This window comes from Zosterops lateralis, assembly GCF_965231275.1.
Source record: "Zosterops lateralis genome assembly, chromosome: 25".
NCBI classification, from domain to species: Eukaryota; Metazoa; Chordata; class Aves; order Passeriformes; family Zosteropidae; genus Zosterops; species Zosterops lateralis.
In genome coordinates, this window is record NC_139785.1 from 202,300 (window position 1) to 228,053 (window position 25,754).

Genomic DNA, 25,754 nt, shown 5'->3' on the forward strand with positions numbered 1-25,754 from the left:
CTGGAGTGCATTGAAAAGGGCACCTGACAAGTAGGAAGGTCAGAAGGCAGAAACTACAAACCTCCACAGTTTTGCTCAGGGTTTGCCAAGCTGCCCATTGCCTTTTGCTCCTCTGATGTACTGGAGATAGCAAGCTAACTCTAAGAACTATAAGCAGGACTTTCAGTGAGGCCTAAAATGCAGGCACTCCTTCAACTCAGGTGACAACATAAATGGAAAAGAGCTTGAAATTCCAGCTCTTCATTTCAGGCTTTGGCAAGGAGATGATCTAGGAAACAGCCTCAGTAGACTGAGCTGAGTCAACACAGCTGTATTCTGAGAGAGGAAAAAAACCCCATTGATCCAGGTATTGATTTGCTGCAGGAGTTTGTGTTTGTTTAGAAGTTGCCCATGGGTCAGACCTTGTTACAAGCATCTTTCCTGGTGATCAGGTTAGAAACAGACTACGCCAAACTCCAGTCACCTACCTGGGGAGAAGAATGCAAGCTAGTCTGGAAGTTAAGTAGGTCCTCAGGGATGCCTTCCTCCTCCACTCCCTCAACTTTAAAAACCATGTTGTTGGGCGGAGGAACGCCACAAACAGCTGTAAGGCAGCACCAGCATTTTGAGGAGTCCCACTAGGGTTTAAACAGAGGGGTTGAAGGCCAGGAAATTCTGAAGTTTCAGATCATGGGATGGAAAGGATTTAAACAGCAGATCCATTTCAGGATTATATTCCCTGCCCCTGTCTGTCAGAAAGAGCAGTGGGATTTCAAGATCCTCACAGGTTTGCAATCCAACCAGGCAAAGGCTGAAAAATTACACCAACTAGGACAAAACTGAACAGACAAGTCTTGTTTCCTTTTCTCCAGCAAAATCAAAAGCACACAGGTTAAGTACCAGGATCAAGCAGACATCCACTAACAGAGGCAATTACCAAAAGCACTGCACACAAAAAGTTCCTGTACTGGGTTAGGTCCCCAGTGTGCTCTATGTTTGGTGGAAAACAATGGTATCCACTTCAGCACTCGGCCACAAGTGCCAGCAAACTGCAGGCCACTAGATTCCTTTCCAAAACTCTTCTTCTATCTTGGATGGCTGCTGAGTGAATGACCACAAATAAGTTACAGGAAAAACGGTGGCTCTGTCAGGCACAGTGATTTCCATCAGAAAGACACTCAGGTATTGCTACAGAGCTCTCCTCTTCCCACATATCAGCAAGCCTATGGGCATAAGCTCTTAAGAGATGGGAAAGAGAAGTGATGACAGGCTGAGGACTAGGCACTAGGCAGGAGATACATTCCCAGCATCCTCCTGACCTCAAGGCTCCCCTTACTGGTCAGCAGGTGTGCAGCATCCATTACCCTCTACTAATTTCCAGTCCCAGAAATTTCTGCCAACATGAGATCCCAGCATAGCTTCTCGCTTTTCCTCACCTCTTCTGAGTTGCTACTATAATTCCTGTATGAATCGCAGATGTCTGCAGACTGCATCACTTTCACAGCCATCTCCAGCTTTACTGTATAGCAGACCATCAGAGATGGCCACCAGCCATCAAAGAGGTGGGGACACAACTACATATGCAGAGACATAAGTCTTGGGGAATAACAGAGCTATCATTCCCCTCATGTCTGCATTCCCCATGTGACATGTGGCAAAGAGGCTCAGCCTTACCAGCAACTTGTGGGTACCTTTCCCCACTGTGTTCTTGAGTCTCTTTGTCCATCTTTCAGTTCCCTTCAAATCAACACAGCAAAATATTGTGAAGGATTTATTTTGCCTTTTAACATTTCTTAGGCCATCACTCCCTTGCTAAAATAAAAACCAGTAAATTAGTTTCTCCCCTTCCCCACCTTTGCTGCCTTGCAAGTATGTCCTGTGATTAAGTTATGATATTCAACAGAGGAAGAAGCAAACTAGCTCAAACCAATGTGGGTATCCTCAGCTAGTGCGTGGCTCACTGCAGGCAGCCAGTTGCTCACTCTCATGCAGCTCCCTTGCTGAAGTACACAGAAGCCAGTCAGACTGGAGAATTTGCTGCATTGTATGCATTTGAAATAGCAACGATCAACACAGAAATTAAGAAAATCTGTCTCTGAAGCCAACTGGACAATTTGCATCTGAAAACTTAAAGGAGTAGTCTCCTTTATTTACAGCTGAGTTTTACCTCTGTGAGGTGCCACATGCTCCAGCACCCAGTGACCTGCTGCGAGCTGGGACACACACTGAGATCCCATGACTTGTTACGATCTGTCACACAGTTCAGGCAGGAACTAAAGATTGCCACAAGGAAGGAGGGAGGGAGCAGAGTGAGTACTTAGATCACACCTGCTCCACCCCCTGCGCCATCTCCTGTCCGCCCTGAGAATGGGTCACAAGCTGCCCACAGATGAGGGACTACAGAATTGGGATGCCTAGGAATTAAAGATGTTGATGGCCAAACCACAGGCCACAGCAAGAAAACACCCTTATATACTCCCGTTCTCAGGACACAGGATATGTCATAACGCAACAGCAGGAGGTGCTTCAAACCTGGCCAGCTGCCCATGCCACCAAACTCACACAGAGGTCATATACCCCTGGTTCCCCCTTGACAAAAGAGCGTCTTGCTCCTCTACAAGATGTTGGCTATTCACACAGGAGTGTTGTTGGCTCCCATCTTCCCAGTGGAAGAGACAACTTCAGGGCACATTTCAACCAGACCATCCTTACACCACAGTAAAACATGCAGGAACCTCACACAGCTTCCTGCCCCCTGAAAGCCAGCTCATGGCCAGCATGGCTTCTGGGTGTCAGTGTCCAAAGGAGACTTGACTCTCAGTTCCCATCTTCCCAGGCCTGGCCTGCATGGCCTTGGGCAAGACACTTCACTTCTCCATCTAATTGCCTGTATGACAGCAGATGCTGCCATCAGCTTGCAAAGGCCTGAACACAACGGGAAGCTCCCTCTCCTCCCAAGCAGCATCACTGTGAGCAGAAGCAAGAAGGCAAAGCCAGGCTGCCCTCCCGCACCTTCTCTCCCTAGGCTGATTCTGAAAATAAAAAACAGCTTCCATTCGTCCCAGCCCCAAGAGAGAAGGAGGCAGAAAGAGGTTTGTTGTAAATACATGAAACTGTCGCTAAGTGAAGGAGAAAAAAAATCCAGGGGGAAGCGGACTGGAACAAGGGAGGGGACAAAACCACATTTTTACTTCTGGTGGCCAGCCAGCTGACTGACTCAGCCAGTTTGGTCGCTTGCCATATAGATTCAAAAACAAAACCAAGCCTCGGAGAGAGAAGGGAGTTCGGATAAATGTGCTTTTTTCTTGTGTGTTGAGTAAATTCCAGACTGGCCCAAGACACGTTTAGGAAAATGGCTTCCCTGCCTCATTGTGCCCAGGGGTGCAGCACAGAGCAAGGCACAGCACAGGTCTGCCAGTTCCAGTACAATTTGAGACTCCTGCTAAGGCACTTTGCTCCTGGCAAACCGCTGGTCTGAAAAAGAAGGGCAGTGAAAGCCTAAGGCTCCAGGGCTACTACCCTCAGAGTTGGTGTCCTCCAGCCACCTCAAGGGCTAGGGAGCGTGGTCTAGGCCCCCAGGCAGGTGTCACCCGCCTGACAGATGGCATGGCCAAGGCTAAGGTGACCTGTTCCATTCAATGTGTCCTAAATCTGCTGGGAAGAGGGCTGTGGAGACTAGGCTGCCTGCTGCTGCAGCTGCTCTCTGGCTATGGGCTACGGCTGCATTCTGTGGGCACCTCCTCACCTTTGCCTACTCCTTGCCAGAGGAATGTGCATAGGAGGTGGGAGGAGCAGGGAAGAGGTTGTTTTGAAATACTAGCTCCCATTTCATTTATCTGGATCCCACAGTGCCCATAGTATGGTAGCCACTTGTAAGAGTGTTCTGTTCCCAAAGTACTGTACAAACAAAAACACGTGCTCCCCACACCCTTTGCAGCAACTCAACATGCTGGCATGTTCAGCAGAGCACCAGACAGGCAGTGCTCACTGGTCCACGCCAACTCGGCACTTCCATACAACTGGATGGTCACGAAATCCTATGTGAATAAGCAGTTCTTGGCACTTTCCAGCTGCAGCAGTCATTACAAACACTAGCTGGTGAAGGAAGCCTCATGAGCCTCCCACGCAGTGATCTCCCACAGAAACCGGCCAGCCTCCCTGGCAATTAATCCGTCGCTCACTGCAGGGAGTGCAGACAGAATAAGTTACCTAAGGAGCTGACAACAGGTAAGTGCAAACCCTGCTCCTATTCCCATTTTAAGATAGTAGAACTGCAGCAAAGAAAAACCAAGGCTCTGTCCACAGCTGCCCCAGCTATCACAGCAAGGCCAAGAAGAAAACCTTTGCTCTTTGGTTCCCAGTCTCCAGCATGGACAATAAGACAATACTGAATTATGGTCCATCAGCAGAGGTCCAGTGGCCCCATGGGGGCTCGGAAGAGGGGTGCAGATGTGCACCCTGCAAGTGGGGAAGCAGGTGCAGGATTCCTCCAGGGACTGCTGTAGCAAGGCACGTGGGGAGGCTGCTGCTGCCTGCAATGGCTCATGCAGGAAGCAGGCAGACAGACGCAAGTACAGCAGCCAAGCTGGATGGGACCTGCCACTGCAGGGTGAGGGGCACTGTTCATGATCCAGTGGCTGGAGCTCTCCCCAGCCTTCAGCCTTCCCCAAAAAGGCCTGCCTCACCTTATGGAGGTGTTTTGGGCTTGAGCAGGAGAAGCAAAATTGGGGGCTAGGGACAGGGTAGGGGAACGACAGGCAGAGGTTTGCAGTGAGCTAAAAGGGGAGATTTAATAACTGTTGGAAAAAAATGGCTGCTTTATTGCAGGCAGCTTGTAAACCCTGGAGCCTGAAGGTCTGGGAGTAATTTCTCCCTCCCACGTGCTGGGCTCAGTTTGTACTGGGGGTCAGAGGCCAGTGCTTTTCCAAAGCATTCTGGGACAGATGCCAACTGGAGCAGGCTGCTCAACACCACTCCTGCAGCAGGGCCTGGGCTTTGAGCAGCAGGCTGAAGCTACTATTAACCCTTTGAGGGGTGATTTCTCCCTTTCCTGGCTGCATCCCTCTAGTGCAGAGAAGACAGCTCCTGCAGGTCCACTGAGGCCACCCCACACGAGTCTGGGCTAGGGAGGCCACTGGCCCTCCAAAAGGGTCAGCTGGTGCTTCAGTGTTGCCCAGGGCCTGTGCTTAGCTCTATTCAGTAAATGCTGGCTCAGCGTGCTCCTGACCCATTAGTGACAGAGTCCTGCTTGCGGGTCCAATCCAGGAGTTGGACTTCTTGCAAAGAAGAGTGACAGCCAAGCACTTGGGCTAAAGTCTTGCATCAGCCTTGACATGGAGGGAATGGTAACTCATAGGAATGCACCCAGCACCACCAGAGAAGGGAGAAGAACCAGGCACTGCTCTCCTTGAGCCCAGCACAAGTCCCTGCAGTCCATACACTTACACCTGCCACGCCACTTCCCTCTGGGAAGCTTTTGGGCATAAAGTCACAACCAGAGGCATTAATCGAGGGACTCACAAGATGGAGTGCTCCCATGGCCAGGATCCTGCTGGTCTCTTGGCACACCTTCCCTGCTCAAAAGGAGCAGAAATCTCCTGAGCCCTGGTGTTCCCTCTGCCTACAATTATCAGTGCTTTATTCTCAGGATAACCTTGTGCCGAGCTGCCTTTCCCTGCACTCCCTCACTGATCTCCTGGGGGAGGCATCAATTTGCCTCCACATGGCACCTTCTGCTTCTCCTCAGCACTGGATAAACACCAGAACCTACCAGTCCTTGCCTCCAGCTGCTCCTGACACCCCTGTTCCCCAGCAGGGGCTTTAAAGGCTGCCTGCCAGAGCCCTCTAACCTCCTTAGCCATCTTGTTCTAGGCTCTGAGACAGGGTCTAGATGGCTGGGGGAAGCATAACTTTGCTGTCACCCCTGAGTTGCAGCAGCTCTGGATCACCTGTGCAGCCAAGAGCATGGCTTCCAGCAGCATTTCAGCTTCCCCTCTCAGGGTTGTTTGTGAGTGTTTCTCACCTGCAACCCAGCCCCTCTGCCCCCACCCCACTGAGTATTTGCCAGCAGAAAAAGAAGAGAGCTCAGTTCTGTTTCTTAGTGGCATCTCTCCTCTCCCTCTCAAACACATGCCTTATCCTTCCTTTGCTTCCTCTCCTTTGTGCTCAGCGCCACACCAATGAGGAGAAGGGGCCTGTGACTACTGCCCGGACAAACAGCACACTCAAACACTCAACTTGGGTCCGGCTACGGGATCTGCTCCAGGCTCTCTTCGTTTGTGCAGCAGCACTGGGCCCAGCTGCCAGAGACTGGCACCCAGAAGTGTGCCAACAGGTGCACCTTGGCCCTGCTCACCATGCAGCCCCTGGCCTCATTCCTCGCTGTCAGTCAGACACTGTCCCACAGCTTCCATCTCTATGCCACATCCATCACAGGCATTCAGATGATTTTGCAGGCTCCTCCAGCAGCATTTACATGGCATCCACACAGCTCTCCCACCACCACTTCTTCTGACACCAGGCGTAGTTGTGGTCCACAATCTTACTAAGCAAACAGGGGAGCCAGAAAGTACTGGCTGTGTGCCAGTCAGTCAACTGTGTGCCAAGCAATACTTCTCCACATAACACCAAGCTTCCTCCAAGCTGCCAGGGGGGGATCTGGCTGTCCCTCTGCACTCCTCCACCACAAAGACAGCTATATGAAGATGATGATCCCTTCTCCTTCCAAACACAGAGTTGTGCCTTCTTGTCTAAATCAGTTCAAATTGTGCTCACATCTTCCTGACCTGGGTACAAAATGGCAAATTTCCCTACTGGCTTTGTTTATCCCATCTTTCCAAGCTCCTATTTTCATGTCCCACCTGCAATCCCTCCAGCTCCTTCTTCCAAAACTGCCTTTACAGTAAGAGCTGCAGAATCCTCTTTCATCCTCTACCATCCCTTCTGACTAATCCACATACCTCAGCCCTCCTTCTGGGCATGCCCTGAGATCACAGACAGGCATTGCCTTCATGCTCCCAGCTACTGCTTCACTGGTTTCAGGAGAAAGGAGTTTGCTACGCTTCTCATGCCCACTTCATTAAATCCTTCTGCTCTATCTCTCCCAGCTCCTCTGCTCTCCAGAAAAGTCCCCAGGCTAGAAGCATACAAGATGCATCCAGAGCATCATGGCAACTGTGGCTTAGGGGACTGCCTGGGCTTGGGGTAAAGATCTCGTAAGTTACTGCCACACCTTCTGGTAACCAAATGCTAATACCCGCAGATGGGAACCTGGTGCAGCATTACTGAGAGACTGAACCCACAAAAATACCACTTTGCCAGGTGCCTCCTACTGCCAAGATGGCAGGACTATCAAGCCAGGAGGTTACTCTCAGGATACAGAAACCCACAGCCCTGTGGCCATCTACATCCAAGGATCACATCATCCCATTCCTTGGCCAGAGCAGAAAGAAACAAAGGCTCCTGTCTCCTGGAAGGGGCTGCATGAATACCTGCAATAGTGAACTTTGCCTCCCTTTGCTGCATGTGACATACTCAAGTCATAACTGGCCCAAAGCATCCAGCTCTGGCACCAGGGCTGCAGTTCACAGTTGACCTAACCACATCTGCTCTAGTCAAATGGCTCCAAGCTTTTTGCTTCAGACTCCATGCCTGCCTCAGGCCCCAGCTGGAGTCCTGCCAGAGAACTGCCCGTTTGAATCTTAAGCAAGAACCCAGTAAGCATCACCTTTAATAAGTCTTTCTCCTCCATCAGGCACCCTGAATTTTTTCAGCTATGGTCTTGTGAAGCAGAAGGCTGCTTGGAGCCAAGCCAGCACCAGGGAAACCACCATTTCAAGGTCCTGTGAAGGTGCCTGTAAGAGCAGAAGGGAGCTTTGGTCGGGTGTGCGGGGGTGATGCAAAGAGCAGGCTGTTTGCTGGGAAGCTGCTGCTGCTTGCCAGGAGGCAGTGGGGGAGGAGGCAGCAGATGTCTGCAGACAGCATTTGCCGAGAGCCTGCAGCACTCCAGCCCAGTGAGGGGAGGAAGGCAGCGGCTGGTGCCACTGCTGCTGCACTGTAATGGAACAGGATAAACATGACAGGGTCCACTGAGAAAGCTTATGTTGCTTTTCCCTCCAATAACCACTACTTCAGCGATGGGAAGTGGGAGTCCTGGTACCTCAGCTGGGGTTAGAGAAAGACTTCAGGGTGACTGCTGAGAGACCTCAAATGCAGGAGGAAAATCCCTGTCATGAAAATGGCAAGATCCTTCTTGTCCTGGAAGCAGTGGCAGCTGCAAACCTCAGCACAGCTGTTGTGCTGGGGCCAAGTCTGTCTACAGGGCCCTGGGTAAAGGCAGTGTGCCACAGCCCATGAGCTGCCTTTACTTGTGGCATACGTAGCAGCTAGACACAGTGAGAGCCCAGACAAGTGCCTAAGGGTAGATGCACAGCAGAAAGAGGAATAGAGACCAGTTCTGGCCGCAACCTCCCTCTTTGAGCACTGGAGCCAAAAGGGTACACCCTTTTTGCCCCCCCCTCTCTTTGCAAATGGAGGACACTGAACAAGTCCACCAGCGCCGTGGCAGTCAGCCAGTAAACCCAATCCCAGCCACGCTGCTTTTGTTGCAAGCATGAGTTGCCTGTGAGGCTCCAAGTCAGCCCACGTGATTCTAATTTCCTGCCTCTGGGCAGGGGAGGTTGGCTTTCTCCTCATCCCCCAGCAGTGAGGCTGACCAGAGGAGCTCTACAACCAGAAGCTGTCTTGCGACTACCCCTCTCCCATGGGTTCTGTCTTGAACCTGAGAGGTGGTGAGCCAAGCAGCATTGGGTCTGACAAGTCATATGATGATGGGAAGCAGCACCTTAAAAAATTGATCCCTTGGCCCTGGGATCCCCAACAGCACTGGTAGGTCCCAGACAAACCATCCTACCATCAGAGAGGATCCTCACCATCACCAGTGACCACAAGATGCTCACTCAATTGCTGCCCAGACTGTTCAATGGCATCTGAAGACCCCCAGAAAATTTTGACATTTGCCCATTTCAGACTGAGAGGAACTGACTTTACCCAAAGGAGTATCTTTGGCTCATTAAAGTGGTACCATCTACAGGTTTGTTCAGATCAAATCAAGCAGATCCTGGGTTCTTCCTACAGCATACTGAGATGCAGTCTGGTACTTGGGTCCACTTGAGTCCCCTTAGAATAAAAATTAACTGACATGCAAATCAGACAAGGCATTAGACTAGTCTACTGGCTAAGGGTGATGCAAAGATTCCTCACTGTTTCAGTGCTACAATCCCAACTTCCCCACACTCCTTCTTTCCAAGCCCAGGGTCAGCTATCAGCTATGGCTCACCAGAGCAAGGGAGGATCTCATAGACACATACCTTGTATGCAAAAGAGAGCCTGGATAGCACATGATCTTGAGCCAGGTCCCAGCTTTGCCTCATCCCCTCCTTCATCATCAGCATGTCATGTCTGGAAGATACACTGCTGGGCTTTCACCTCAAGCTGAACCACTTGCACACAATCCAAGTCAAAGTACAGGCAATATCTGTGCCCAGGGAGGCAAGGAGGTAGCAAGAGAAGTAGGAGCCTGACTTCCTGGAGTGTTTGCTACTGAGATTCTCCTATTGGTTTCCAAGGAAGATCAATTCTTTGCTTACCCTGGTAGCTTTTCCAAAAACACTGCAAACAGCCACCACAGACCCAGACACTGGACCACCCACAGACAGAAACGGTCACAGATCCAACTGTGAAAGAGCAGCCACCCAATGGGCTCAGGACCAGGTCCTGGAGGAAGGACAATGCCAAAACACGGCATTACTCTTGGATATGCTCACCTCTTCTTTCTCCCCTTCCAACTAACTAACCACCAGCCACAGTTACCCTCTTTTGCAGTCTTGCTTCAACTAGAAGCTGGGCAAAGCAATTAACTTCCCCATCTGGTTGCAGTGAGATGAACGCAAACATCATCACCCAGACAAGGAGTCAGCAGCCCTGAGCAATGTCAACATCGTCCCTCTCCAGCGAAAGAGCTCAGAAAATGGCACTGCCAGCATCAGCCTCAGAAACTGAAATCCGAGGGTGGCTAGTTTGCTTCACTGGTGTTAAATCCACTGTAGACCTTCATGGACTCCTCCAAGGGCCTATAGGCTGCTGCTGGGAATTCTGGGGAAAGGAGTTATCAATAGAAGCCTATTATTGCAACAGCATCAGCAAAATGCCTGGGGCCCTTAAAAATATGGTGGAAAAAAAAAAAAGAAAAAAAAAAAAAAAGAAGACTAAACCCTATGAATATGAGGAATAAATTTTAATCAGACTAGGACTCTGTGAAATTACTTTTGATTAAAAAGCATAATAAACAAAATGATAAACATTTTCCACCAGTAGCTGAGTCTCCAAACATCCTTGAAATCACAAGGTGGGGTGAAAAGCAATTGCTTACAGATAAGGTCCTGACCACACAAGCAAGTGGAAGAATCACTCTTCTAATTAAAATAACACATCAGGGTTAAAATTGTATCAAAATATTTGGAAATGGCAGGACACTTCTTTGCTGAAGCTCTGCTTTAGACAAACTAACTCCTCTTTTATCAACAAGATGCGTACAACTTCAACCCATGACTTCTAAAGAGCAAAAACAGGTTTGGGTTTTGGAAAGGTTCTTGTTTGCTTTGATTTATTTTTTCTTTATTTTCTTTTTCCTTTTAAGACAATGAGACACAAAACTCACACTGAATTATCCAATGGAGGTGGGCAGTCTAGGCAGGTTGTTACTGAACCTCTGACCTGTGGAAGTGTTTTGGAAGGAGGGGTGCCACAGACTGAAGCATAGCCACGCCCCTGCACTTATCTGTGCTTCCTTTGGGTTTGTACTGTTCTAACGGCAAAGAGGACAAGCAGGGCTTGGTCTTTTCTTTCCTAGTGTCAAGTTTACATGAAACAGGATTCCCCACTGAAAGTTAGGAAACTAATAAAAGAGTACAAAACCCATCCACTTCAGCCATTCTAAACCATATATATGCAGATGGCATCACAGAAATAAATAACAATAAAGTATTTAACTATTTTTTCAAAAGTCTCCACACATTATGAGCTCTGAGAACAAGCTGGGATAGAGAAGCTCACCACTGTGAGAAGCTAACAGGAGGGCCACTCTCATAATTCCCAGTAGCAGAGTGAAGGTACTTGACCTCTCCTGTCAAATGTAATCTCAGCTTCTGCACGAGCCCCATATACCATATCACTCATTTATCAGGTGGAGGAGGGGACGCAGCCATGAGGAGGTGCTTTTTCTCCTGCCCAAAACAGCAGAAAGCAGGGGATGGGTAGCACAATGAAAAAAGGGAAAGTAGGGCACAATTCTGATGCCCACATCCTACTCTTAGGGCTACCAGGCCTGCACAGGCTGCCAAATCAAATAGCTATCCAGAGCCATGCTCCTGACAAGTGTAACAGGCAATGCCCTCAAAGCAGGACCAGTGTGAGGCTCCTTCCACCCAGACTCATCACTACCCATGTCTGATGCTCATCCACAATGACTGGCAGCAGCTGACGCCTATGGATCGCACAGAAACCTTGATCCCTCCCACTGGAGAAATTCCACAACTTCCTAGGCTGCTGCGTTTTTACAGGCTCCAACCAAAACCCCCATCCCAGCCTCCATAGATGCATTTTCACCATTGGAAAGGGATCTGGGACACTGGGAGGACATGCAAGGAGGATGGCAAGGACCAGCCTGTACCCTTAGTGCCTCTCCAGACAGAAGTACTTGTTGGGAGACCCGTGACATCACCGGTGGGCTCTCCTGAAGGAAATCAGACAAATGCAAGGATTTTCAGATTTCAGCACTCCACCAAGATGGAGTTTATCCAAAAAGGCTCCTTGGTCCCTTCTCAGCACCATCTTACAAAGGGAAGGCAGGTAAGTCACCATTTATTTTGGGTCCCAGTTTCTCTTTCTGTAACATGGTTTCTCATCCAAAGGGGGAAATTACACAGGACTATCCCTCTTGGATCAAACACTGTGCTGGCAGCACCTGCATTCTTTGTCCTATGCCCCCAATACCCTGCCTGGGCACCGTGCTATCCCCTGATAAGGAACCACCAGCACAACTCCTGGTGGCAATCCTTTCCCCTGAGCCTTTGGTACTGACACACAGCATGTGCACTTGGCCTGTGACCACAGCAGAAATAAAACCACTGCCATTCTGAAAAAGCATAATTAGCAAAGATTAAACAGCCAGTGGGTATGCTGTCAGCTGGAGGGAAGACACAGACCACCACCTCCTTGCAGCAAAGGAGTCATTGCTTCCTGTGTCCATGGTGCATCCACCAAGCACCCTACAGGTCTCAGCCCCACTGTGCCCACTACAGGAAAATGCACCAAGTCCGCTCACCCTGATCACTAGGAAGTGTATATATACCATATACAAAATCCTTCCTGTCTTCTTTTCCAAACTCATCACATCCTCTCTCAACTGGGACCCCCTCATAAAAGTAAAAAGAGACAGGCCTTTCCTGGCATTTCCTTTTTCTGAAAAGGCCGTAAAATTTTCCAAGCATAGCTAAAGTCAGAGAAAAGTTTGTCAGGAGCTCAGCTCGTTAGGCGGCTGCGCAAGGAGCCCCACGGGAGGCACAGGCTATGTAATTCAAAACATCTTGGACCCTGGAAAAGAAAATAAAAACCAGGCTGTGAGAATGAGGGGGGCAGCTCCAGTGTAACTCCTGCTCTGGGAGCGCCCCAACTGCAGAGCTCAAGCAGAGCTACAGCCCCAGCAGAGGTACTGCGGCCAGCCCAAGTGGAGCTGGCACCAGGCAGAGGAAATTCCAAGCCTGTTGCTTCTGGCAGCCACACCGGGCCCTGGCTAGATCCTCGGCAACCTGGAAACCAGCTACTCAGCAATTTTCCTGCCATCCAGAGGACTCGGTCTGAACCACAGTTTCACTTCCCCCTCCCTGCCCAAGAGGCAGGGAACACCAGAGGGAAAGAAACATTTGCTTAAAAGCTGTCCTGACCAAAGTCCCCCCAAACTTCTCTGCTCTGGGAGGACAGTCTGGAGCTGCTGCTATCACCCCTAACCCCACCCCCGTTGCATCTGAGGGCGGACAAAGCAGAGGAAACTTGCTTGGACTAGCCCTAGGTCTCCTCGGTTCCTTTTGCTCCTTGCCAGAGGAAAGTTCAAACAAGGCTGCACAGAGGCAGGACACAGGCAGCTTTCAGCCCAGCCTAACTGCCATGCTTAAGGTTTGCCTGTGGCTGGACCTGCTCTGTTCAGGCCCTGTCTGGCCTGATCCTCTGCTACAGATCAGTGCTGGAATAAATCCTGCCAAGTAAGTGGTGAAAGTTCCAGTGCTGCAGGGGTTTCCATAGCCTTCGCCAGCCTAGTGTTGAGAAGAGTTGACCAGAGATGCAGCCCTTCTGCTCAGCTACTACTTCAGAGCTCCCCATCCACTTCCTCCCCACCTTGAGCAGGGAGACTTACAGTGTGGGTTGTTGGGATCCTTGCCTTTCATAAGCCACCTTTTTATAAGCCAGCATCCTTTCCCAGCTGCAGCCTTTCCAGAGGCCTGAAGCCCAGCATGGCAACAGAACAAAGCAACAGTATTGTACCCACTGCTGGAGCCCCTACCCATGTGAAGGAGTACAGCTATTCATTGATACACAGCCATTTAACAGGATCCTTCTTCCAAAGAGTATATTAAGATTTTACTTTCTAACAGGAAGACTGCAATGCTTCAGAGACTCTGCCTGCAGAACCAGGTAATGATGTAGACATGATCAGACAGGTACCATGCTTTGGGTGGCAAGTCAAAGAAGACAGTTCATGAAGCAAACTTTAGCAGGGGATATACTGCAAGCAGAGAGAAACAGGACTCCTAACACAAACCCTTAAGAGAAACTTCGGTATGGCCCTCCAAACAAAGGCACAGCATTCTTGGAGAGTAGCATTCTTTGCAGGGTGAACACTGGACAAGGACCACAGTGCTCCTTGGAGTACCAGAAGCTCCACTCGGTAGCCAAGGACACAGTTTGCAACTCTGCTGTAATCACACAAGTCATAGCTTTCTAACTTCAGCTGGGCAAATCTTGCTGGAAAACTCAAAGATGCACAGGGCATTGAAGATACTTCAAGAGAGGAGCTCCTGACCTCCAGCTTCTCACAGGAATAGAAAACCCTGCTTACGCCTTGAATAGGAGGCTGAGACCCAGAGAGGCAACAGAGTAGGAGTGATGAGTAGGAACTGGTAGTCCTGGCTTCTGTCCCTAGTTCTGCCACATATTCTCTTCCTGCCTTGGTTAAGTCCCTTCCTTTCACTTTTCCTGCCAGCCTGTATTTTGGAGGTAAAAAAAAGCAAGCCCTTGCTTCTGCAGAGTGCTTAAAACCTATTCTGTTCTGTGACAGGGCTGAAGATTGCTGTGGCCAGAGGCTGCAAGACACCCAGCAGGCAAGAGCCATGCTGCTCAAACAAACCCCAGCAGAGCCTGGCGTTTTCCATGCTTACATTTTGAGAAGCACAGAATCTGTCAACAGCCAGTGCCACAGAGCATCTTCTACACAAACCATATCCTGGCCCATTCCTCTTCTTGGCCACAGAAGTAGGAGCTAAATAAGGAAAATGAAAGCTGATTAGCTGACCTGCGACAGAAAGAGCAGTGCAACTGAACACAGCATTGCCCTGGACAGCACATCTTGCAAGGAGGTGGCTGTTACATCAGTAGCAGCAAGGATGGGGAAGATCCAGCAATACCAGGAGCAGGGTTAAAAGGGAAAAAAAAAAAAACCCACAACAAAACAAAACTGAAAAAAAAACCAACCCACCAGCACCCTGAAGAGGTGCAATGGTGCAGATGTGCCTGAGGAGCACTGCCCTCCTGTTCCCTAGCAGATCCATCCTGTGGCCTCCCATATACTTTGGGAAGAAAGAAGACAAGTAAGGCACAGGCAGAAACAAGGAGCACTCTGTGGTTTTGCTCAGTATTTCAGTCCATCTCTCACTCAGGAGGAGCTCTGCTTTGCTTTCCAAGTCTCGCCCTTTCTGGCATGGATCACAAACCTGGCTTCTGGCCCAGGACTTGGCTCCAGCAGCGCTCATCACCAAGCAGGGTGACGCCCCACCTCTGGGCACAGTGCATAGCACAGTCCTAAAGCCATCTTGAGATATTACCCCAGCATCAGAAGAGGCTCCCCCCATTATCCCCCAGCTGGGATCCCAGGCATCCTGAGTCACAGCTGAAAAATCCAAACATAGCTCCAGCTTTTTGCGGGAAGAAAAACCCAGGATCAAAGTGCTGTTTTCTCTAGTGGCTCCAGCTGAAACTGCCAGACAAGCTGCCCGCATTGGGGAAGTCCTGTCTCCCAAAGATACCCGGGCACAGCTTGCATGCTCCTCTGCCTGGAGCGGCCCAGAAAGATGCAGCAGGATGATGCCAGGTGAAGGCATTGCCCTCCCATCACAGGCAGTGGGAAAGGGGCTGAAAACCACAGCCCAATGCACCCATCTGACAATTCAGCAAAGATACCAGGACACAGGGAATCAGACACCAGTAACTGTCAAAGAACCAGACCACCTCTTCATAAAGAGCTGAGCAAGTGGGAAGCAGGCTCCATTGCACTGACTGTGCCCAGCAGAGACACACATTCAGCAAGAGCAGAACAGGTTCCCATTTCTCTCTTCAGGGCACTGCAGCCCATTATCCTCACACTGGTTTCTCCAGTGCAGGGTTGTAGCTGGCATCAAGGCAACCCTGTTTATTTTGGAGTCATATTGTCTTAGATGGCCCATCATTGGAGTCATATTGTCTTAGATGGCCCATCCCATGCCCTGGAAGGGGGGCAGCAGCAGCATCAGGTCCAGGCCCAAGCAACTAGGACTTGGAGCCAGTCAGGATGCCCAACAGCAGCACACCCATTTCCAAGGCTTGGTACAGGCTTCAGATAGCCGTGACAAGACAGCCCATGATCCGTCTTCCTGCCACACCATGGCTCAGGCTGCGCTGGGGATCAACAAGCGCTAATCTGCTGGCCAAGCATGCAGGGAGTGAGCAGGACTCCTGACAAGCTGCCTTGCCAAAGCGCAGCTTTCGCTTAAATCAGAAGCAAGTGCCAGTGACACTAACAGCTTCTCCTACACTATCTCCTGCTGAGTATAACCCTGTAGCAATGCAAATACCATTGCGAACTGGTTCCAATTAGAACAAAATCTGTCACCCCCTCCACCTTTGAGTTTCATAGAAGATCAGGTAGGAAGAAAACAAAACCAGCTCCCTGTTCCCAGGAAAGGTCCGATGCTAAGCAGACGACCTGCAACAGGCACCACAGAAGAAGGAAGGGTGCCTTTCATCCATGCCACGTGGCTTGTATGGTGCTGTCTCCTCAGGAGAGGCTGATGAAGTGCAAAATACAGCAACAAAAACCATGCCCACCAATCTCCAGCAACAGTTCCTGGGTACCTTCCACTCTGGCAGGACTGCCAGAGGTGGTGAAGAAAAGAAGCCAAACCAAATCAGCGAAGACCGGCCCATTGGAAATCAGCACACAACTTCAAAACAGAAGTCGATAAGAACTGGAGAATATCACTCTGGCCATCCTCACAATCTGCACCACACAGAACTGCTGAAGATGCATAACTGAGAAGCAAAGCAGCCACAACACTTTCCAGGTGTATTTTTCCACAGCTTCAGGTCTATGAGGAACCTTATAAGGTAACCAGATCTCATGGAGATTAACTACATAAAGTCAGAATTCACAGCTCCCACCACCCTCTGGAAACACGGGACCACACATGAGATCACGAGAAAATGCATTTGCCAGTCAACATCTTCCTGGGAGGAAAGGAGAGCTGACTGACACCAAGTCCTGACCTGCATTAGATTCAGATTTTCTAGAAGAGTCATGCTGGCAATCCTCCTTGCAATTCACTGATACAGCTTAAATAACACTGACAAAATATTACTGCATCTGTACATCATATTGCTATGATATCTCTACCCTGCATTGTTATTATATATCCATGCATCTACATACCACATTTCCTGTTAAAAATGTTAAAAGTAGTCAAACACAGCACAAAGCTCCTATGCGCCCTCTCTCCCACCCTCATGACCCTCACCCCCCATCCAGGGCACTGGCATGATGCTGGATCCCAGCCAAAAGAGCAACAGCATGAGAAGAATTACATTTTCAGAGCAAGTTCTGGGCTTCTGCCCCGCTAAGGCTGTTGAGGGACAGTTGACATCCCTGGGAGGAGGCAGTGACAGAAGCTCAGGAGCATGCTCACAGGTGGAACAGACTGCTGATGCATTCTCAGACAGGAAGAGCAAACTTGTGCTTTTCCACACAGGACTCATTCTCCCATAAGAGACCAACTTGAGAGATCTGTTGGGCAGGGTATTTAAAACTGGATGCAGCCCTAAGGAATTAAGTGCTGGAAGCCGGCCTGTGCCATCTCCAGGAAATTACTAGACCTGAGCAGATTAAAACCCATTAGAGCAGCACATCTGGACATCTGAAGAACACAGACACATCCTCGAGTGCTTTGACCGCTAAGAACTCCACCCCCTAGCAGCTGCAAAGCCTGATGCAATCACCTGAGACAGGGCAAAGAAGCAAGGGCTGTTCCAATACTAATCCTGAACTGGACACTGTACTGACAAGAAATGGGCCTGAAAGAGACAGAAAGAGTGGGAAGAGTGACAGAAAGATGGGGCTGAAATAGACAGCTGGTTTCAGGGTCCCAGGATGGGACCCTGAAACCAGCTGAAGAGTAACAAAGAGCAACACCTCTACAGCAGTAAGAAACAGCCACTGGTTGGGACACAGCTGATGTTCCCCACAGAAGGACCCAAGAGCCTCCTCTTCAGCTACCCCTCCTTTCCACATCCCTCCACACAGCAAGCGCTGACAGAAGGGAAAGCACTCAGTGTTCAGCAGGAGCAAACAGCAGGGGAGAGGAAAAGAAGCAAAGTTTTCTTCTCCCCTAAACAGCAAGTATGGAGGACACGATGCCATCTGGGTTGACAGCTTGATAGACAAGTCAAAGGCTGGGTTGAGCTTGGACCTCAGAAACTCCAGGCCAGTGTGAGCAAAGTCCACAGCTCATGGGCTGGAGGTAGCCTGGGACTAAAGTGCAACTCCAGCACATCCTTGGGAGCTGTCCTGGAGCAGCATAGCTGAGTGAGCTTGCTATGTCCAGCTTTCTGATGGCCCAGTTGCTTCACACACCTCTCTGTCCCCTCTGTCACACAGTGGCCAGAAACCCACCTTACAGAAACCAACACAAGAGATGCAAAAGGGCTTCAAAGTACAAAACACAATTATCTGAGATGTAAAAGGGCTTAAAGGTAAAAAATACAACTACTTTACTTTCATGAACTGAACAACAACTGTGGTTTCTAGTTTCTGAGTAGGCGTTCCTTTAGCTGCTGCCTGTTTATTTCTTTCCGGTGGCAGGGATCTGGAAATAGGAAATGGACCTTCAAGGGGAGGGAGACACAGTAATACCTACAAAACTGCACCACAGAAAACACTATAAAATGGACTTTCTACGTAATGAAGATGCAGGTCAGGGTGGCGGTGGCAAGGAGCATTCAATCCCACCACCTGCTCAGCTAAAATGGCAGCACACATGTTAAAAAACAAACAAAAAGGTTCTTCAGCACTTAGGTTATGAATGCTCTGGAAAAAGTCCCAATGGAGCAGACAGCTGCTGTAGAGACAGCACACTGATACTCTAATCTTTCCACCAAGGAGAACCAGGCAGCAACATCAACTTGGACATTTCTGCACTTGTACCAGCCTCAGGTGTATTACATACCCATGTGTGGTGGCAGCCAGCATTATCACAGGCATCAGAGTCAAAGGAGGTCTCGATTCAGCACCAACACAGCCTTGCCAAGTGACCTTGGGCAAATCACTTCCTCGGTGATTCACTGTTCCTATCCCTCCTGCCACCAAAGTAGCAAAGCAAGGCACACACACAACCCATGTATGTGACTGATGGATGGAAGGAGCTACATGTCATTACTGCATGCCTGGCATGAAACTGCATTTTGGCAGGGTAACAAGTGTTAGCCGCATTCGCAGAACAGATCCTGTGGTCAAGAGTGCACAGCTAAGCCTCCTGTAGCATTACTCTGCAGCCAAAGGTGCATGGTTGTCCTCTGTGCCACGCAATTGGCAGCCCTTTGCCTCCCTGTGCCTGGCAGAGCCAGGACACAACCGTATGCTGCTGCAGCCTGACGCCCTGTCAAACGGAGCTGCCCCCAAGGCGTGCAGACGCTGCCGCACAAAACAACACAACAGCCTGCCCTGTCATGTAGCATTACTTATGTGTTCAGATATGCATCCTTCTCGCATTTCTATTCCAGCAAGTGGTTGCTAGCAGAGCGGGGCTGGAACAAGTTCACCACCTGCTAAAGACACGTCCCTAATACAATGCAGGGGATGTTTCGTTACATCAGTTCCTTTCTGTGTGCAGGGAAAATACGTATGTAGATGTGGTGTTTCTCTCATTTTTCTTCCAAGCTGACCACATGCCTGATTTATCTCAACAGAGAACTGAAACCTATAGAGTAGAACACTGCAAATAGAGGGGAGAAGTCTCCCTTGACAGTTAGGATGGGCCCTGACAGGAGTGTTTGTTTAAACCTCACGTGAAACGTGGCTTGTTCCCATCCTCCTTGGGGCTTTAACAGCACCGATAACGTCCTGCAAAATCCAGACCAGCTCCGATAAAACCATACGCAACCCAAATAAGTTCTTTGAACCTAGAGAAAAGCCCCAGCCGAGGCACTTTTGTCCTCGAGGTATCGCCTGCGGCCGCAGCAGCAATGGGTGACAAGGACCTGGGAAACGCGGTCCCCGAGACGTGAGAGCGAATCGGGAAGGGTCCCGCGGACCAGGGGCAATGTCAAGGCAAGCAGGGGCACTGACAGTTCATCCCCAGCCGGCTGGACTCGGCGGGTAGGCCGAGCCGAGGCCGGCGCCGTCCCCTCGTCAAGTTATCGCCGCCCCCGGGAGCGGTGGTACAGCAACTAGCCCGGAGTCTCCGGCACGGACGGCGGATCCTGGCCGCCCCTCCAGCCAGATGACAGCCCCGAGGCGGGCCTGGCTGCGCGGGGCAAGGGGTCGGTGCGGGGGCGGCGCGGAGCCCCGGCTCCCTCCCGGGGTGGAACAATGGGACGGTGGCTGCCCGGGCCTGGCGGGGCACTCACCTCGGCGGCGGCGAAGCGGCTCAGGGTAGGCCGGGAGAGCCCGCCGGGGCGGCGCGGCGTGGCTCCGCGGGCTGCTGGGGGCCGGCCAGCGGCGCGGGGCCGGCGGCGCGGGCCGCGCTCATGGCTCGGCCGCCCGCCGCAGGGCGCGGGGTCGGAGCCGCTGCCGGCGGCACCCCCCGCCCCGCCGCGCCGCTCTTTCCGCCGACCGAGCCGGCGGCTCCAGCCCGCGCCCGCCGGCGGGGGTGGGCGTCCGGCCGCGGCGAGCCCCGGCTGCCCGCCCGGCCCCGAGCCGCGGACGGCTTCCCCGCGCTGCGGCGGGCGGCCGGGCGCGGGCGGCGGGGAGCGGAGCCGGCGGGCGCGGCGGCCCGGGCGCGGGCGGGGGCGCCGTGGCGAGGGCGAGGCGCTGCGGGCCGAGTGCTCCTTTCTCCGCCGGAGCCTGAATAATCATTTGGAGAAACAGGATCATTCACTTTCCTCCGAGCCGGAGCCAGGCGCTGCCCTGTCAAAATAAAAGCCCCGCGCGCCGATTAACCGCTTCCTGGTCGCGGGCGCCCCGCCGGCCGCCCAGCGGCACCGCTCGCGACCGGCACCGCCGCCGGGGACCGGGATCGGCACCGCCGCCCATTCCGGACCTCCCGCGGCGAGCGGCCGGCGCCCCGTGAGTGGCCATCCAGGTGTCGCACACCCACGCGTCTCACAGACATATACAGGATGGCACACGGGTCTCAGCACCGCCGCGACCTGCAGAATTGCATCCCACTCGTCCGCGCGACAGCACGGGGGCTGCTCCTGCTGGACATCCTTCTGCTCTTTATCACCTGAAACACCGGCCTGCAAGCCACCCGTTCTGCTCAGGCCGAAACCCCGCGTGTCCTGCTCTCGGGCCTCACTGTGCCGGGGAGGTCTCACACCCGATCCCCTCTTTACCCCATCTCCCAGAGCCTAAGGCAGAGTTGGACTTCAGTGATCCTTGTGGGTCACTTCCAACTCGGGATATTTTGTAATTCTACGCACAAGGCACAAGGACTTGCTTCAGCCCTTCAGAGGAGCAGCATCTTATTATATCTTTACCAAAAAGTTTCCCAGGCATTAACCCCCCTCCTGCCCTGAACAACAAACTCCACGAAGGGGAGCCCGCACAGTGCACACGCATACCGGGCTGTGGAGGCAGCCTCCCCGCTCCTGGGCGATGCCACCAGCATCCTAACCAGGACGTGTCACCTTCCTGCCTGAAGCGCACCAACCGCCCAGGAGTGGGGCTGCGAGGAGAGGGCTGGAAGCTGGGGCCACTTGACAGCAATTCCCAGAGTTGCAGAGCTCAAGGTGATGTGGGGACAAGCAATCCAGCTCCACTGACGGGAGGCAGCGGCCTCGGTTGAAAATTAACACAAGACTCGTCCCTCTGTTCACACCCGCAGCGCCCGAACCGGGGCGAAGGAAGGAATGGCGGCGGGGGACAGGGATGGGGGACAAGGGTGGGGTGTCAGCCCCCAAAACCGGGGGCGGCGCGCGGCAGCGCCCCCTGCCGGGGCGTGGGGAGATCTCCCGGTGGGGCGGGGCAGCGAGCGCCCCGCTCCGACCCGCCCGAGCGAGCCCCGTCAGCGGCGGGGCTCTGTTCCCTATGGGCGGGCGGGGCTGGCGGTGGCGCAGCGAGGCCCAGCGAAGAGCGACGGCCGCCGAGGGAGGGAGGCAGGAAGGCAGGAAGGAAGGCAGGAAGGAAGGCAGGAAGGCAGGAAGGCAGGAAGGCAGGAAGGCAGGAAGGCAGGAAGGCAGGAAGGAAGGAAGGAAGGAAGGAAGGAAGGAAGGAAGGAAGGAAGGAAGGAAGGAGCGCCGGCTGCTTCCAACCCCAACTCTAAGGACGCGACATCAGTCTTTGCAGGCGCCTGTTTGGCAGCTGGCACAGGGTGGCTTCGCCCGTTTGCAGAAATGCCTATATAAAGCACCCGAGGCCGAACAGACGGAAAGGGCGGGCTGCGGATGTTCTGGGTTTTACCTCGGAGGGCGGCAGTCTGCACGAGTGGGTAGGCACTGGGAACCCCTTTGCATCGAACATCGTTTGCTTACACTAGCCACTCAAGGGAGATATACGCCTCCAGGGGAGTGCTGAGGCCATACATTTCCCTGCCTCTCTGGTGAGCTCCCAAGTGTCTCATCAGCAAACAGTGACATATTTTCACACTTTCATCCTTCCCAGTAGCAGCACTGGGCTCATGTCCCTGCAGACAACATGCACAGGCGCAGTGGGTTAAAAACGTTGCTCAGCCACCACTATTTGGCATGACAGCTCAGTGCCAGAGGCAGACAGACAGCTCCTTCCCTCCAACCAGGTGTGGTGCATAGGGGACACATAACCATCTGTCCTCTGGGTCCTCTGGCAGCCTCTCTCTTCCCACTCATTCCCTGCAACCTTCTAGGCTTTCTACATTACAGCCCTTCATATCTCTCCCAGCCTGCATAGGCTTTCTACATTACAGCCCTTCATATCTCTCCCAGCCTGCACACATGAAAGTGGCAAAGCAAGACTGGGAAAGGTTAGCAAGAGGATCAGCTGCTGCTTGTTCAGCAGAGCCTGCTGGTTTCAGAGCCTCTACCTTTAATTAACATCTGACAGGCTAGCTACCCTCCCTGTAGTTGATGATGACTCCCAGTCTCCCCTCCCCTCCTCTATAATTATGCCCATGCAAGGAGAGACAAGATAGGGGAGGAGATGGTGAGGCAGATTCCTTGGAGCTCCTCAAAGCCTCTCTCTGCCGAAGTCACCACCACCACAGCAGCAGCTCATCCCAGGAGCTGCCTGGTACAGCAGCACCTTAGCAAGCCTCAGTCACAACATGCCCAGAATTGGCTGATACCTGTTCCTCCCTTGCATGGGGTTTTCCTGCCTTTTGACCACAAAACTTACATACAACGTACAAAACAGAAGAATCTCCCAAACTAGTTAAGGACCAAGAGAGAGCCATCTGTGACAGTGACTCCAGCCTTCCCTGGGAAAAAGCTCCTGATACATCCTACCTCTGTGGGATGCAGAGAATACAGGGCTACAGGGTTAGAAGGACCGGTCTTATCCTGTCATGTTTTGCCAACAAAGATGTGTGGGGTAGATGGAAGCTGGTCCTAAGGTATGTCCAGTGTTCTGGGACTTGTTCATTCCTACTGACTCTCCAAAGCACCAGTCCTAAGCTCAGACCTTCACAAGACCCCTGTGGGCAAGGCCCTCAATATACTTATGAATATGATTAATGAGGTTCAATTACCTGTACTGGAATTAACTATGTGACTCACATTTAGCTGGGGCAGCCTCTTTGTGAAGCATTTTCCTAGTGGATCACTCCAGCAGATCCCCAGCAGAGGCCCCAGAGATAGAAGAGTCCAGACAAATTGTGCAGAAGGAAACAAGTCTGGGGCTGTGAAATGCCTGTTTTGGGAGTAGTTATCTGTTTTGCTCATCCACATAGCTACAGAGCAGGGGGCTGGTGGCAGTTTAGCATTAAATCCACAGACCTGGCACACAGATTCATCCTGTATCCTCCCACTGGAAGACAATGGTCCAGCAAGAAGATGGAAGAGGCTATGTTGCTACTGCTGAGATAGACTAAGGCCTAAAAACATATATTCATCTCTTCTCATGGTGCTCTCAGTCCTGCCCATCCCTATGCAGACTCCTGGCCAAAGTGTCTTTTTCTTCTGCTCAGACACTAGCACAGATTCTATCCTATAGTCTCACAAGTCCATGACGTGCCTCATCTTCCTTGGACTGCATTGCAATGTCTCAATCCCACTTCTGTTTTGGTGATACTACAAAGCCATTGCTCAGGGAAAAGGGAAAAGGGGAAAAAAGCCAGCCTAGGAGAGGCCCTAGGTTTGCACCCAACCCTGCAGTCAGCTGGAGAAGAATGGGTTCCCACATTTCATGCTCAGTGGAGTTTGAGCAGGGCAGCCATCAGCAGCAGGACACTGTTAGGAGTCTGCACTACCCTTGCCACCTCTGCAGCTGCCTAGGCAGCCTGTGCCATTGTCTAGATGGACCTGGACAGAATCAGAAGTGTCCAGTTTGGTTTCTCCTTTCAGACAGGATCACCTTTCCTTATTAACTATCACATTTCCAACAGACCAAGACTATTCGCCCACTGCAGTCAAAAGAACCTTAGAAGCTCAAAGACAGCTCATGAAGCAGTGGAACCAGCCAGCCAGCCAGAGTCTCCTGCTTAACATCCTCACACTGGAGTTGGGCAGTGGCCCCTTCCATATGCTGGGATTTTCCTTTGCTGCAGTCCTAAAGGCAAAACACAGCCTGCACTGAGGTACTAAGTGAGAATTTAATCAAACTGAGACATCATCTTTCCAAAAGAAAATAAGCTGCTGCAGCTATAGGATGGCTGACAGACCATCATCTAGCAAAGACAAACTCCTGACATGGTTCCAGGATCACAATGACACCAAGACTCAGTGTCCTGGATGCCTTGCTATTGCTGTGATGCCTGATGCATTCCTGATGCCTGTATGGGTGCAGGCAGTGTGCAGCTCTTCAAGTCTTATTCCCTTCTTGTTACACCCATACATCCTGAATCCCAGCCTTATCCTCCCAATACCTCAGATGTTCACTGCAGCCCTAGGAAAATCATCTCAGGTCCACATAGTCCTGATGGTGCTGGAATCCTGGCATGGGGTATGAGCTTCACTCCTACCACAACTGCCTAGTCTCAGATGGCCTTTGCTACCTGCTCTAGATGTATTTGGACTGCTCTGCGTGGGGCCTTGCTTGGCTGTTCCTGATCTTGGGGCACTGCTGCCGTCCAGGGCAGGCCCCGCCAAGCAACAAACCGAGAAAAGGCTGAGGTTTATTGGCGCCGGAGCTGCGAGGGAACTTCTGCCCCTGCCAACCCGTAGGGTCAGGAGAGCCGGAGCCCACCAAACAGCCTGTGGGGCCGGGCACCGCACCCGCTGCCGGCGCCTGCAGAGGCGGGGCAAAGGGTTAAATCGTTTGGAGAGGCCACCAGCGCGATAAATGCAGCCATCGGCGGAGCCAGCGCCTCCCACCGCCCCCGGGGTCGGACTGGCGGGAGCGGGCGGGTGGCGGCGGCGGGGACTCTTATCCTGATACGGCGCTTTCCGCCGAGTGCGGCTCTGGAAATACCGAGCGGCAGGACTGGCTCCGCGGGCGCGGCGACACAAAGCACGCAAAGCCCTCGCCCGAAAACCAGGCGGGAGGGAGCGGGGGCAGCCAGGACGTTGGGTTTCTCGGCAGGGATGCGGGGCTTTCCGTCGCCGGCGGGATCTGCCATCCGGGGGCATCCCAGCCGGCCACGAGGGCAGAAGCAGCCTCAACACGGGCAGCGCGGGATCCCGCGCCTGCTGGAACAGGCCGGCGGCTCCCGGAGCTCTGTGTCCGCTCTGCCAGCCCGCCCGCCGCCGCTGCCCGGGGCTCTCTGCCGCCCCGGTCCCTGCCTGGCACGGCGGAAGCCCTGGGCAGCCTCGGCGTGCACAGCACACACCGCGCTCATGTGCGTTGGCAAACGCACATCGCAGACGGGCAAATCATCACGCAGATGTGCCCAGGATGGATGTTGGCAACTGTG

At 52.2% G+C, this 25,754-nt stretch overlaps 1 protein-coding gene across 6 annotated transcripts in view; it reads right to left on the minus strand.

Annotated features, from left to right (window-relative positions):
* Positions 1-25,754, minus strand: part of BCL9L (BCL9 like) — a 76,853-nt gene that overhangs the window by 38,620 nt on the left and 12,479 nt on the right. Inside the window, exon 1 of one of the 6 annotated variants that reach the window (XM_083877894.1) lies at positions 20,179-20,241. The exons of the other annotated variants lie outside the window; for them this stretch is intronic. The gene's annotated coding sequence lies outside the window, so the exon portion shown is untranslated. Of the gene's footprint in view, positions 1-20,178; positions 20,242-25,754 lie in introns of those variants that run through there. 6 annotated transcript variants of the gene reach the window in all.